General features: G+C 48.9%; 1 long non-coding RNA gene across 1 annotated transcript; it reads left to right on the top strand.

Annotated features, from left to right (window-relative positions):
* The first annotated feature begins 12,876 nt into the window (after positions 1-12,876).
* Positions 12,877-14,300, top strand: LOC123091581 (uncharacterized). The gene is made up of 2 exons (XR_006443322.1): positions 12,877-13,364; positions 13,473-14,300. It is a non-coding gene; the product is annotated as an uncharacterized lncRNA (long non-coding RNA).
* Positions 14,301-15,772: the final 1,472 nt, after the last annotated feature.

Genomic DNA, 15,772 nt, shown 5'->3' with positions numbered 1-15,772 from the left:
TGATCGAAGAAGCAGAAGAAGAACTCAACGCAAGCAAGCATCGCTCTCGCGTCATGATCATCGCATAACCTGTACCTGCAACTGTTGTTGTAGTAATTTGTGAGCCACGAGGACTCAGCAATCCCATTAACATGGGTATCAAGACTAGCAAAGCTTAAAAGGAAAGGAAGGGGTAAAGTGGTGAGGTTGCAGCAGCGACTAAGCATATATGGTGGCTAACATACGCAAATAAGAGCGAGAAGAGAGCAAAAGGAACGGTCGTCAACTAGCAATGATCAAGAAGTGATCCTGAACTCCTACTTACGTCAAACATAACCCAGAAACCGTGTTCACTTCCTGGACTCCGCCGAGAAGAGACCATCACGGCTACACACGCGGTTGATGCATTTTAATTCGGATCTGGTGTCAAGTTATCTACAACCGGACATTAACAAATTCCCATCTGCCAATAACCGTAGGCACGGCTTTCGAAAGATTATACCCTGCAGGGGTGTCCCAACTTAGCCCATGACAAGCTCTCGCGATCAACGAAGGAATAGACCTTCTCCCAGGAAGACCCGATCAGACTCGGAATCCCGGTTTACAAGACATTTTGACAATGGTAAAACAAGACCAGCAAAGCCTCCCGCTGTGCCGACAAATCCCTATAGCAGCTGCACATATCTCGTTCTCAGGGCACACCGGATGAGCCAGACGTCGGGTTGGCATAGACCCTGGTTGCCTAGGGGGCGCCGGACATCGCTCGGTTCGGACCAACACTTAGACAAGCACTGGCCCGGGGGGGCTAAAATAAAGATGACCCTCGGGTTGGCCGACCCAAGGGAAAGGGATAGGTGGTGGTGAGGCAAATGGTAAAACCAAGGTTGGGCCTTGCTGGAGGAGTTTTATTCAAAGCGAACTGTCAAGGGGGTCCCATAAATCACCCGACCGCGTAAGGAACGCAAAATCCGGGAACATAACACCGGTATGACGGAAACTAGGGCGGCAAGAGTGGAACAAAACACTAGGCAAAAGGCCGAGTCTTCCACCCTTTACCAAGTATATAGGTGCATTAATAATATAAGAGATATTGTGATATCCCAACCAAAATCCTGTCCACCATGGAGAAATCTTCAGCTTCACCTGCAACTAGCAACGCTATAAGAGGGGCTGAGCAAAGCGGTAACATAGCCAAACAACGGTTTGCATAGGAAAGGTGTCAAAGGTTAGAGGTTCATGGCAATTTGGGATGGCTTGATAAACATGTAATAGGTAGCGCAACATAGCAATAGAACGAAATAACTAGCATAGCAATGATAGTAGTGAGATCTAAGGTAGCGGTCATCTTACCTGAAATCCCGCTAGGAAGAAGAACGGGTCCATGAAGAAGACGAATGGATGAAGCCGAACCAAGCGTAGACGAACGAATCCTCACGATCGCAACGAAACAGGAACTAACGAAAAGAAGTAGTAAACACACCACACATGAACAAGGCATGATGCACAATACAAGCATGATGCATGACAAAGCTACATGAAGCTACTCATGGCAAGAGATGATGCAAACAAGAGCAACACATCAAGGCAAGTTTAAATGAGGCCGGGAACAACATATAACGATTCCGAAAAGTCCTCATATGCAAATTTCGAAATTGGTCCAGATCTGAATAAACCTTATGTTCAAGTTGTTAAACAGCAAGTTAAGATGGACAAAGATGATCTACATGAGATTCTAGTCAAATTACATATAAAGTTCATTTAGTTCGGAGCTACGGCCTAGAAGATATGAGCAAAACAAGTTAAACATGGCATTGATGCAAAATGCACCCAAACATCAAGCAAACACCTCAAAATAAGGATGCAACATGATAATATGAAGCTACATGCAATTCTAAGCAAGTTTTATATAGAGCACACTCAAAACGGAGCAACGGTTCAAACACATACACTCCATACAAGTTTAAAGGACAAGCTGTCCAAAACAGCAACTAGGCATATTGCAGGCATCAAAACAACATGCTACAGCATCTCAACATGAAAACAAAAGACATGGACATGATGTACAGGTAAAGCATAACAAAACATGAACACTGAGCTATCTCCAGAAATCACTAGAACATGCTCAAACACACATGGTAAGATTGCAAGTTATAACAATTTCAGACTTTGCAGAAAATAACATCACGATGCAATGTTTAGAGCTATCGAACAACATGTTACAGGAACTTATCATGGCAAACAAAGGCATGGCATGATTCTACTCAAAGCATAGATCAAATGTCCCTTAGTGACCATAACCAAAAAGGATCAGAAAATATGATGGCACCCACGTAAACATGGCAAGTTATATTATAGATTCATACATGGCAGAAACAGAATTATGAAGGCATGTAAATGAGCTTGTGCAACTCACTACAGAGTAATACATGGCATGGCAAGGCAACCAACAGTAAGAAGACATATTTTTGAAGCTCAGCATGGCAATAGCAAGTTCATAGGATGCATGGATCACTAGCAAAACACATGGAAACAACTGAACTTAATGTTAACAGGCTGACAGCAACATTATGAAGCAACTTTGGAGCAAGATATGAACAATCTACAGCAAGCTATAAATGCAACCAGGGGCATGTATGGATATAGCATGACATGTAGAACAAAACATGTTTAATGATCATCTCCAGATTATGCATAGAATGATTAGTAGCATCATGTTTATATAGCATCACGAAATAACAGATTCAGCCTAACAAAACAGCAACATCATGTACACTACTTAACAAGCTCGATTCACTCACCACAAGTCATTGCATGATAAGATAAGCATAGCATCATCAAGAAGACATGTTTATGTAACCAACCAAGGCAAGAACAAGTCCATAGCATGCAAGTATCAACTATAGCAAGCTTGGCCAAATTGAATAACACGTAAACAATCTGCCAGGAAACATTTTGAAGCAAAAGCAGAGCACTCAAATGACATGCTAGACTACTCCGTAATTGCAACAAAGGGCATGAATGGATAGACAATAACCTATTGTTCAAAACACCCTTACTGAAGTATCTCAAAATATGCACGGATCTCTCTGTAGCATCAAGTTTACATGTCATCAAAATAACAGCAGAACAGGGACTAAAATCAGCAATATCACGATGCCTAGTTTGCATGCTTGTGCTAGTCACCACATTGATCACAAAAATACATGGTAAGCACCTCTGTAAAGAAGACATAGCATAGATCAAAACACATGTAGACATCAACCTAATAGGATGCACACATCAATCATGGCAAAAATGACAAAAGAGCTCGTTCTGATAACAGACAGCAGAAAACATCATGAAGCACTCTTACAACGATGATTCAGGCATCAAGATGACTTCAAATGAATATGATGCAATGGAGTGAAATGATGTACTCGTTGAAGCGAACAATTTGACATATTATACGCACAAAACGGAGCTACGGATGCAGAGATATGGCATGACGAACATGGCATGATAATTACTGAAATATACGGGACTTAGGCAAAATATCACCTCAGGGAAAAGCTGGACGGGGTCGACCCGGGACAAGCGGATCCAGGGGCACGCGACGCATTTGGTTGGACTCCTGGTGGATCTGGTCCCGATCCAGATCCACCGGAGTTCTCGCTGGAGATGGCGGGTGGCGCCGGAGACGGCGACCGGCGGCGTGGAAGCTCGGCAGGGAGCGGGCGGAGGGGCTCCGGCTGGGGTTGACGCGGGCGCCGGGGCTCTTCGGCCGGCGGCGCGCGGAACGGGCGACGGCGAAGGGCGGCGGTCGGCGGCGAGGTCCGCCGGCGACGGGGCGGGCGGCGCGCGGGGCGCGGCGGTGGGAGAGGCGCGGGGCTCCGGGGGTCGCGGAGGGGCCGGGGAGGCGAAGGGTGCGGGGCGGCTCCCACGGCGGCGACGAGGGTCGTCGGCGACTGCGAGCGCGGCCACCGGTGGCTCCGGCCGGCGAGGCGGCGGAGGGGCGCCGGCACGGGGCGAGGAGGGGCGCGGCGGAGGACGCGCGGGCCGGGCGGCGCGGCCAGATGGGCTCGCGCGGGCCAGCCATGGGCCCGGGCGGGCCGGCGGCGTGGGCCGGCGGCGGCTGCCACGTGGCACGGCGCGATTCGCGGAAGGGGCAGCGGCTGGACATGTCCAGTGCCGGGCGGACGTGTCCGGCGCGCGGAGGAAGAAGGGGCTAGGGTTTGGACCCGGGATTTCGGGGGAGATGCACATATTTATAGATAGAAGGAGCTAGGAGAGTCCAAATGAGGAGCGGTTTTCGCCCACACGATCGTGATCGAACGACCGAGAGCATGGAGGGGGTTTGGATGGGCTTTGGGCCACTTTGGAAGGGTGTTGGGCTGCAAAGAGAAAGAGGCTTTTGCGGTTATCCGGTTAACCGTTGGAGTACCAAACAACCTCCAAATGGCACGAAACTTGACAAGCGGTCTACCGGTGGTATACCAAGGCCACTTGGCAAGCCTCGATCCATTCGGAGAACGTTTAACACCCACTCACAACGAGAGACGAAAGGGGAACGCCGGAGGGCATAGGAGCGCCGGATCGCAAAACGGACAACGGGGAAAAGGCTCGGATGCATGAGACGAACACGTATGCAAAATGAAATGCACATGATGACATGATAAAATGCAACACGCAAGCAAATGACATGGCAACGACAGCGAATAAATGGCAGACACCTGGCGCATCGACTCCGGGGCGTTACAACACTCCTCCACTAACAAGAGATCTCATCCCGAGATCTTAGGACCGGGACGGAAGGGAAAAAGAGGTGAGGTGAAACAATAACTCAAGAGAAGAAGCAAAGAATCGAGAGCACTTAAGAAGAAGAGAGGAACGATGAGAATAACGAGAATCGAAAACTCACGGGATCAGATAGACTATGAAACCACTCCGGTTAGAATGAGATAAGAAACGAATAAGACTGAAAGAATTTAGGCAGCGCTCCGGCTGAAACATGGAAGGAATAGAACAAGAACTAGAGAGGATGGAATGATACTTGAACGCCACCAACAAAATCTTGATGAGCACTTGAAGAATGAATTAAATCATGAAGAACCACCATGAAGAACTCCGGTAACAAAAGGATGATGAGATAGAATGAAAGATGAAAAGAATAAGATTAAAACCTTGCGGTGATTTAGATGGGGTTTCCGACGAAATGGATGATGAAAGATTGAACTCCGGAAAAGAAAAGATGAAAACACTTGAACTAGAATTTATTCCTGAAGAACAAACTCCGAAGGAAGGGTTTACTCACTTCGATGAAATAAGAATAACATTTATTGTATGCTTATCCTTCATCATATTAAATTGATGACAAACAATGGATATTTGCATACTACTTATTCTTCTTGAAAAAGGATTGAGAAGGAACATAGCACAAAACTTGAGAAAGTCTTCATGAACCAGCGGTAGGATTGGAAAGAACGAATGGATTAAAATGATAATCAAGGAAAAGAATGTTGAACGAACCACCGTTAGAATTCGAAAATGACTGATGAAAGAGAAAGAATCACCGGGAAGGATTAGAAGAACCAATATGCTCGAGGGGATTTAGATGCAAAAGGACAAAGAGATCATGAGCTGATTAAAGAACACTTGAACGAAGCACCGAGATAATTGGATATCGGTGACTGGAATGATGGCCTCTGGTGAAAAGAAATGGGAAAACAACTTCTGACATACTCCGGATGGTTAAGAATAGAAATATGTGACAAATGGAATAATCGAGACGATAGCATGAAACTAGAACCACGAATCTTCGAGAGAACTGGCAAGATTTAGAGGAAAACTCTTCTTCGGTATTCAATGGCGACGAGAAACACCAACGAAATTACTGAGATACTCCGGGAGAATGAAAAGCGAAGAGGTTGAGCCAACAATGAAAATGATTTGAAATCGATCTTGGAGAAGACATGTGACTGATGAAATTCATACTTACGTCACACTTGAAAAGAATTGAGAATAACTCCGGGGAAATTAGAAGAGTCAGGTAAGATCCTAGCAAAAGACCTATGGGTTAGGGCCCACTGAAGAGAAAACACCGTTGGAAAAGGGATGTTAAACAGATAGATGATGCACCGGAAGAATTGAAATATTTGAATGAGGTGACAACCTCGAATAAATTCAAACACAGACGAACCTCCTGAGATGTCTTGAACAATCCGGAAGGATAAACTGGCGAAAGGCAAACGAGCAGGGAAAACACTTGAGCCGAGGGAAAGAATATAATCAACACCGAAAATTGGAATTGAATCCACCGGAAAGGAAAAGAGATGAAGAATGACGAACAAGACGAGAATTCACCAGTTGAAATAATTGAGGGAAGACTAAAGAGGCTCCACACGAATGAAATCGATGCTCAAAACAGACTCAGGCTCCGGGAAGAAAAGGGTGGGAGGGCGGGAAAACAAAATCATCTTGGAAGGGGAAATCGAAGAATAACTAAAGAGAAAACACCGGTTGAAGAAAGCAAAGGCTTCACACGAGTAGGATGGATACTCGATTACGGACTCCAGATTAAAGAAGAAAAGGGAGGGCGGGTGGGAAAGAAAACAACTGAGGATTGAACTCAAAGATGAAAAGGCTCGAGTCGACTTGACGAGAAATGCACCGGATCAAAAGAGCTGAGAACCAACGATCGGAAAACCAACTGCGTGATCCTAAAGGAAGTTTTAAAGGGAAGAGGAGTAATTCAAAACACCTACGTCAAGATTCCTTACCAGAGCGACGAAGGGGCTGAGGAGTAAAAAGAATTCCTACTCTCCGATATAACTAGACTCCGAAAAACAGTTTTCTTCTAGACTCAACAACGGCCAAACTACACGATCAATCAAGGGGGCTCCTAGGGTCGGTCGAGGCTCTGATACCAACTTGTCACGCCCAATATGCGACCCTATCCAAAAGTAACTCGAAGGTCCCACCAAGGATAGACCCGCATATTGAAACGCTTTTGCAAGGTGGATATCATTACATCAACATTACATAATAGATGGGGATACATACATAAGGCATACAATGCCACATGAATACAACATCATCATACATAAGATCATCATCCGACTACGGATGAAACACACACAGAAACTCAAACGATAACCACCCTGCTAGCCTAGGCTGCCGACTTGGAACCTATCCCCTGATCGAAGAAGCAGAAGAAGAACTCAACGCAAGCAAGCATCGCTCTCGCGTCATGATCATCGCATAACCTGTACCTGCAACTGTTGTTGTAGTAATCTGTGAGCCACGAGGACTCAGCAATCCCATTACCATGGGTATCAAGACTAGCAAAGCTTAAAAGGAAAGGAAGGGGTAAAGTGGTGAGGCTGCAGCAGCGACTAAGCATATATGGTGGCTAACATACGCAAATAAGAGCGAGAAGAGAGCAAAAGGAACGGTCGTCAACTAGCAATGATCAAGAAGTGATCCTGAACTCCTACTTACGTCAAACATAACCCAGAAACCGTGTTCACTTCCCGGACTCCGCCGAGAAGAGACCATCACGGCTACACACGCGGTTGATGCGTTTTAACTCGGATCTGGTGTCAAGTTATCTACAACCGGACATTAACAAATTCCCATCTGCCTATAACCGCAGGCACGGCTTTCGAAAGATTATACCCTGCAGGGGTGTCCCAACTTAGCCCATGACAAGCTCTCGCGATCAACGAAGGAATAGACCTTCTCCCAGGAAGACCCAATCAGACTCGGAATCCCGGTTTACAAGACATTTCGACAATGGTAAAACAAGACCAGCAAAGCCTCCCGCTGTGCCGACAAATCCTGATAGGAGCTGCACATATCTCGTTCTCAGGGCACACCGGATGAGCCAGACGTCGGGTTCGCATAGACCCTGGTTGCCCAGGGGGCGCCGGACATCGCTCGGTTCGGACCAACACTTAGACAAGCACTGGCCCGGGGGGGCTAAAATAAAGATGACCCTCGGGTTGGCCGACCCAAGGGAAAGGGATAGGTGGTGGTGAGGCAAATGGTAAAACCAAGGTTGGGCCTTGCTGGAGGAGTTTTATTCAAAGCGAACTGTCAAGGGGGTCCCATAAATCACCCGACCGCGTAAGGAACGCAAAATCCAGGAACATAACACCGGTATGACGGAAACTAGGGCGGCAAGAGTGGAACAAAACACTAGGCAAAAGGCCGAGTCTTCCACCCTTTACCAAGTATATAGATGCATTAATAATATAAGAGATATTGTGATATCCCAACCAAAATCCTGTCCACCATGGAGAAATCTTCAGCTTCACCTATAACTAGCAACGCTATAAGAGGGGCTGAGCAAAGCGGTAACATAGCCAAACAACGGTTTGCATAGGAAAGGTGTCAAAGGTTAGAGGTTCATGGCAATTTGGGATGGCTTGATAAACAGGTAATAGGTAGCACAACATAGCGATAGAACGAAACAACTAGCATAGCAATGATAGTAGTGAGATCCAGGGTAGCGGTCATCTTGCCTGAAATCCCGCTAGGAAGAAGAACGGGTCCATGAAGAAGACGAACGGATGAAGCCGAACCAAGCGTAGACGAACGAATCCTCACGATCGCAACGAAACAGGAACTAATGAAAAGAAGCACACAACATAGTAAACACACCACACATGAACAAGGCATGATGCACAATACAAGAATGATACATGACAAAGCTACATGAAGCTACTCATGGCAAGATATGATGCAAACAAGAGCAATACATCAAGGCAAGTTTAAATGAGACCGGGAACAACATATAACGATTCCGGTAAGTCCTCATATGCAAATTTCGAAATTGGTCCAGATCTGAATAAACCTTATGTTCAAGTTGTTAAACAGCAAGTTAAGATGCACAAAGATGATCTACACGCGATTCTAGTCAAATTACATATAAAGTTCATTTAGTTCGGAGCTACGGCCTAGAAGATATGAGCAAAACAAGTTAAACATGGCATTAATGCAAAATGCACCCAAACATCAAGCAAACACCTCAAAACAAGGATGCAACATGATAATATGAAGCTACATGCAATTCTAAGCAAGTTTCATATAGAGCACACTCAAAACGGAGCAACAGTTCAAACACATACACTCCATACAAGTTTAAAGGACAAGCTGTCCAAAACAGCAACTAGGCATATTGCAGGCATCAAAACAACATTCTACAGCATCTCAACATGAAAACAAAAGACATGGACCTGATTTACAGGTAAATCATAACAAAACATGAACACTGAGCTATCTCCAGAAATCACTAGAACATGCTCAAACACACATGGTAAGATTGCAAGTTATAACAATTTCAGACTTTGCAGAAAATAACATCACGATGCAATGTTTAGAGCTATCAAACAACACGTTACAGGAACTTATCATGGCAAACAAAGGCATGGCATGATTCTACTCAAAGCATAGATCAAATGTCCCTTAGTGACCATAAGCCAAAAAGGATCAGAAAATATGACGGCACCCACATAAACATGGCAAGTTATATTACAGATTCATACATGGCAGAAACAGAATTATGAAGGCATGTAAATGAGCTTGTGCAACTCACTACAGAGCAATACATGGCATGGAAAGGCAACCAACAGTAAGAAGACATATTTGTGAAGCTAAGCATGGCAATAGCAAGTTCATAGGATGCATGGATCACTAGCAAAACACATGGAAACAACTGAACTTAATGTTAATAGGCTAACAGCAACATTATGAAGCAACTTTGGAGCAAGATATGAACAATCTACAACAAGCTATATATGCAACCAGGGGCATGTATGGATATAGCATGACATGTAGAACAAAACATGTTTAATGATCATCTCCAGATTATGCAGAAAATGATTAGTAGCAACATGTTTATATAGCATCACGAAATAACAGATTCAGCCTAGCAAAACAGCAACATCATGTACACTACTTAACAAGCTCGATTCACTCACCACAAGTCATTGCATGACAAGATAAGCATAGAATCATCAAGAAGACATGTTTATGTAACCAACCAAGGCAAGAACAAGTCCATAGCATGCAAGGATCAACTATAGCAAGCTTGGCCAAATTGAATAACACGTAAACAATCTGCCAGGAAACATTTTGAAGCAAAAGCAGAGCACTCAAATGACATGCTAGACTACTCCATAATTGCAACAAAGGGCATGAATGGATAGACAATAACCTATTGTTCAAAACACCCTTACTGAAGTATCTCAAAATATGCACGGATCTCTCGGTAGCATCAAGTTTACATGGCATCAAAATAACAGCAGAACAGGGACTAAAATCAGCAATATCACGATGCCTAGTTTTCATGCTTGTGCTAGTCACCACATTGATCACAAAAATACATGGTAAGCACCTCTGTAAAGAAGACATAGCATAGATCAAAACACATGTATACATCAACCTCATAGGATGCACACATCAATCATGGCAAAAATGACAAAAGAGCTCGTTCTGATAACAGACATCAGAAAACATCATGAAGCACTCTTACAACGATGATTCAGGCATCAAGATGATTAAAATGAATATGATGCAATGGAGGGAAATGATGTACTCGTTGAGACGAACAATTTGACATATTACACGCACAAAACGGAGCTATGGATGCAGAGATACGGCATGATGAACATGGCATGATAATTACTGAAATATACGGGACTTAGGCAAAATATCACCTCGGGGAAAAGCTGGACGGGGTCGACCCGGGACGAGCGGATCCAGGGGCACGCGGCGCATTTGGTTGGACTCCCGGTGGATCTGGTCCCGATCCAGATCCGCCGGAGTTCTCGCCGGAGATGGCGGGCGGCGCCGGAGACGGCGACCGGCGGCGTGGAAGCTCGGCAGGGAGCAGGCGGAGGGGCTCCGGCTGGGGTTGACGCGGGCGCCGGGGCTCTCCGGCCGGCGGCGCGCGGAATGGGCGACGGCGAAGAGCGGCGGTCGGCAGCGAGGTCCGCTGGCAACGAGGCAGACGGTGGGAGAGGCGTGGGGCTCCGGGGGTCGCGGAGGGGCCGGGGAGGCGCAGGGCGCGGGGCGGCTCCCGCGGCGGCGACGATGGTCGTCGGCGGCGGCGAGCGCGGCCACCGGCGGCTCCGGCCGACGAGGCGGTGGAGGGGCGCCGGCATGGGGCGAGGAGGGGCGCGGCGGAGGACGCGCGGGCCGGGCGGCGCGGCCAGATGGGCTCGCACGGGCCAGCCACGGGCCCGGGCGGGCTGGCGGTGCGGGGCGGCAGTGGCTGCCACGTGGCACGGCGCGATTTGCGGAGGGGGCGGCGGCTGGACATGTCCGGCGCCTGGCGGACGTGTCCGGCGCGCGGAGGAAGAAGGGGCTAGGGTTTGGACCCGGGATTTCGGGGGAGATGCACATATATATAGATAGAGGGAGCTAGGAGAGTCCAAATGAGGAGCGGTTTTCGCCCACATGATCGTGATCGAACGACCGAGAGCATGGAGGGGGTTTAGTTGGGCTTTGGGCCACTTTGGAAGGGTGTTGGGTTGCAAAGAGAAAGAGGCTTTTGCGGTTATCCGGTTAACCGTTGGAGTACCAAACAACCTCCAAATGGCACGAAACTTGACAGGCGGTCTACCGGTGGTATACCAAGGCCACTTGGCAAGTCTCGGTCCATTCCGAGAACGTTTAACACCCACTCATAATGAGAGACGAAAGGGGAACGCCGGAGGGCATAGGGGCGCCGGATCGCAAAACGGACAACGGGGAAAAGGCTCGGATGCATGAGACGAACACATATGCAAAATGAAATGCACATGATGACATGATAAAATGCAACACGCAAGCAAATGACATGGCAACGACAGCGAATAACTGGCAGACACCTGGCGCATCGAATCCGGGGCGTTACAGATATGGTGGCGTGCGGCGGGTCGCATCTCATCTGGCAGGGCCACGTGGGCCGGTGACTATGAGCCAGTGCAATCAGCGTGTGTGGTGCCGGGACGGAGCTGAGGTGGGTGCAGAGTTGGGGCAGGCATGCACTGACTCGGTTGGAGATGGGGGTGTTCGACGGCAGGTGACGTCAGGGGCCGTGGTTTGTTGAAGAAGCAGGGCAGGAAGGGGGCTAACCGCCTGAGTGTTGGCGGCTAACTGCCTAGCATCTGGGGTGGATCTGTCACCGACGGGGAAGTGGGGACATCGATGGCTATCTACTGAGTGTCGAGAGGCTAACCTCCGAGTACCTGGGGTGAATCCATTGACAATCAGGCCCTTGTCATCCTCCTCCTCCTCGACGGGAAGCAGGATGGCGGTGGTGAGGCGTCGATGGGGTAGCCCATGGGCTGGATCCGTTCATTGTGGAGCAGATAGGAGGTGAGCTCCTGGCAGCAGCCACCGCCATCGATCCAGAGCGCCCCCTTCCTCCAAATTTGTGCTTCTCGAAGAGCTTGCACTGGAGCACACGACTAGCGTGCAGCGAAGACCTGCTACAGGCACCAGCGTGTGGGGATTCCTGGCGATGGTGGTGGGAGCCCGAGAAGCGCATGGCGGATGGAGGTAGATGCTCGAGAGGATTGTGGTAGGGACGCCGGGGTGGATGCACGACACGGCGGCGGGGCCCCAAGTGGCATGCGGCGCATGGCCGGAGGTAGATGGTCAGGAGGATTGGGGAAGGACACCGAGGTGGAGGGGCGGCGCGATGGCGGGAGCCCAAGCGGCGCGCGTCGGCCAGAGGTAGAAGGTTGGACATGACAGGGGAAGGGACGCTAGGGTGGATGGACGTCGCAGTTGTGAGCCGGACCGGCGCGCGGCGGCCGGATGTAGAAGACCGGGAGGGAGCGAGGAGGAGGTTGCAGAATAGGGTGGGTCTATTATGATAACACCCTGAAGACCTTATTCTGATAACACTTTCCTTATTCTGATAACACCCCGACCCACCTTAGCTACAACTCTTCCCTGCACCGTCGAACCACCGGCCCCCTCTTCCCCCAGGCGGCCAGCGGACCACCTCCCTCTAATACAGAACCACCACCAAGCCCCCTGCAGCTCCTCCCCAAGCCTCTCCCCGCAGCATCCGACCCGACCGCCCCAACCACCTCCTTCCTCTCGTCGCATCCCGCCTCCACTCCTTCTTTCCCCACCGGCCACCAGCCAACCGTGGCACCCCACTGCTCGATCCCGTCGCTCGTTGATGAGGCGGGCCGGATCCAGGCCGCTGCGGACCCGCACAATGACCCGCCGTGGGAAGCGCCTCCACCAACCTATGCCGAGAGAGGCAGATGCAACGGCTACGACGGGAGGGCTGGCCGCTGTGGCGGATTTGAACTGCCACAAAGATGGATCGGAGTAGCCCCGCGTCCCCGGCGTCGAGATCTGAGAGGCCCCGGCCACTATGCGCCGGTCCCGCCATGAATCAGGTGAGATCCACCATCACCTGTTCTCCGTTGCATGTCTTCGGCAACCACCAGCCCCCCTGGCCATGGATCTCGTTGATGGTGATTGAAGCAGTACATAACTCCCTGCAGGTGGTCGTCGGGCCTGTTGCCTCAAGCCAGGGTGGCGTCGCCGCTGCCGCAGATGCAGAACCCAGTGAGGAGCCCGAAGCGCGATGTCGTCTCGGCCGCTGCCGAGTCTGGTGGTCGCCTAAATCCCGTGCGCAATCGTCTGCTCCTCAGCGACTGCTCTTCGACAACCACACAAAGCACGTCCTTTTCTCGGAAACCTTGCAGTTCGTCACCGTTCCCTGTGCGTTTGCTCCCCCCGGTGTAGTCTGGCGACCATGAGCGTGCGGCTCGCTGGCACACTGGCGCACACGCAGTCCGCCCCCCGACGGCGCGTAGTACGACACTCCTATTGGTGCAGCCAGCTGGCTGCACCTATGCGTGACGACGACGAAGTCCCCAGGATCAAGACGCCAGGGAGCATCGCGTGCAGCTCGTTTTGGCTCATCGTGCAGCTCGTCGCGGCTCAGGTTGCAGCTCGGCTTGCTGCGGACTGTAGTCCGCTTGAGTGGGCGCATAGTTCGTCACTAGATGGGTGCAAGAGACTGTCGGCCAGCCGAGCTTGCCGTTCTTTTGTCTTTTTTGTTCAGTTTGGATGGCTGTGTGTCTCGGTTTGCACCGCACATCATGCATTTCAACACCACTTTCGGCATCTCGTCCCGTTTTGCAGCCTGGTGCCACTACGTGTTCAATTCAACAGCAAAAAACAACATGCAGTTGGCCGACCCGTGCAGTTTTGGTGTATTTTTATGCCTTAACCGTGCAGCTGGACTGGGTTCTCCCAACGAAGTTCAGAGGTTTTCGGTGTTCAGTGTACTCCCAATTACCCATGTAGTTCATTTTTACTGTTAAGTTTTGCTTTGTTCTGCCTCTGTGAAGATGTATTTTGCTCTCCTGGGCGCTACAGCACTCGAACGAGTGCACCATATGAAGATCCTGGGCGAACAGCTCTCCTGGGTGTCCTCTAGAAGCAACTGGTAGCCATATCCCTTTGAATGAGGAGTAGTTGTTGCCATCACTGTCGTGCGTCGTGTGTTGAGGTAGCTGAATACAAACAGGCTGCTTGATATTGAGGCCAGCCGCTGCTCGAACCGTGTTGCCCTGCCCCCGTCATTTTGCCATGTGCTACTATTCATTTTCCTGTGTTTCCCTTAGTTAACTTAAAAAAAATTATGGTTGACTTGGATGCAAATTCACTTCTTATTTTTTTAGAAAACGAGGAAACACATGATGCAGTACACTAACCTTGATCATGTAGTACACTAATCTTGATCATGTAGTCTGCATGCACTTAAACAAATTGAGGGGTGCCCATGTGAAACCACAACACAAGGTTAAATTTTAGGGTACACACTATGGAAGAAACCAAGCAAAAAACAGTGTGGTTCACTCGTCTTGTCCTTGTGGTTTACTCGCCTCGTCCTCGCAATGCGGAAGAATTCCTAGAATTAAAAAGAAAACAAAAAATGTGGGTGGTTCATTTTGTAGTGCGTTTGGTCCTCGGATGTGGTTCACTTTTAAGAGTGATGCTGTTCACTTGCCCCCAACATGAAAATGCAAAAAAAATTAGCGAAAAAACATGGTAATGCGGTTCACTTTTTTTTTCGAGGGTACGCCAAAGGCGTACCTTAGCTTTATAGAAGGGAGAAAAATATGTACAAGAGTTATAACAATGAGCTAGTTGATGGTCACAAGCCGACCCCAACCAAACCTCCACTCCACTCCTAAATACTACTCTACTACTCGGGTATCGGTCTTCCTCCAGATGCTCCTGCCGTAGCCCAAGTCCTCAAGTCGTCGAAGATCAAGTCCACCGTCTCCCATTCATTTTTGATATGGTTTGATCCGAACACTCTTGCGTTCCTCTGTTTCCAGAGTGTCCAGCAAATGAGCATCACGAATGTGTCAAATCTTTTCCGAGTTTGCTTTTGTATGCGCTTTCTAGCTTCCGTCCACCATTGCACCAAATGGGATCCATATGTTGGGCAAAGCTCCACTCTCAATCCCATCCTCGACATGCACAGGTACCACACTTGCCTCGAGAACACACATTGCAGCAAGATGTGGTCGACTGTGTCTTCCTCTTGATCACAAAAGTAGCATTTAGACGTTTGGTCTTGCAAACCGTGTCTAGCCCTTCTGTCCGACGTCCACAGTCGATATTGCACTGCCAGCCACATGAAGATTTTACATGCCAGTGGCGCCCAACATTTCCAGATTGCTCCGAAAGAGTGAAATCTAACTCCTCCCTCACATAGCATCTTGTATGCAGATGATGCGGTGTAGACTCCAGTCACACTCCAAGCCCATATGGGGCTGTCCTC

Source organism: Triticum aestivum, chromosome 4B, assembly GCF_018294505.1.
Source record: "Triticum aestivum cultivar Chinese Spring chromosome 4B, IWGSC CS RefSeq v2.1, whole genome shotgun sequence".
Classification (NCBI taxonomy): domain Eukaryota; kingdom Viridiplantae; phylum Streptophyta; class Magnoliopsida; order Poales; family Poaceae; genus Triticum; species Triticum aestivum.
Note: the sequence above shows the minus strand (reverse complement) of the source record. Positions and strands in the feature narration are given on the sequence as shown.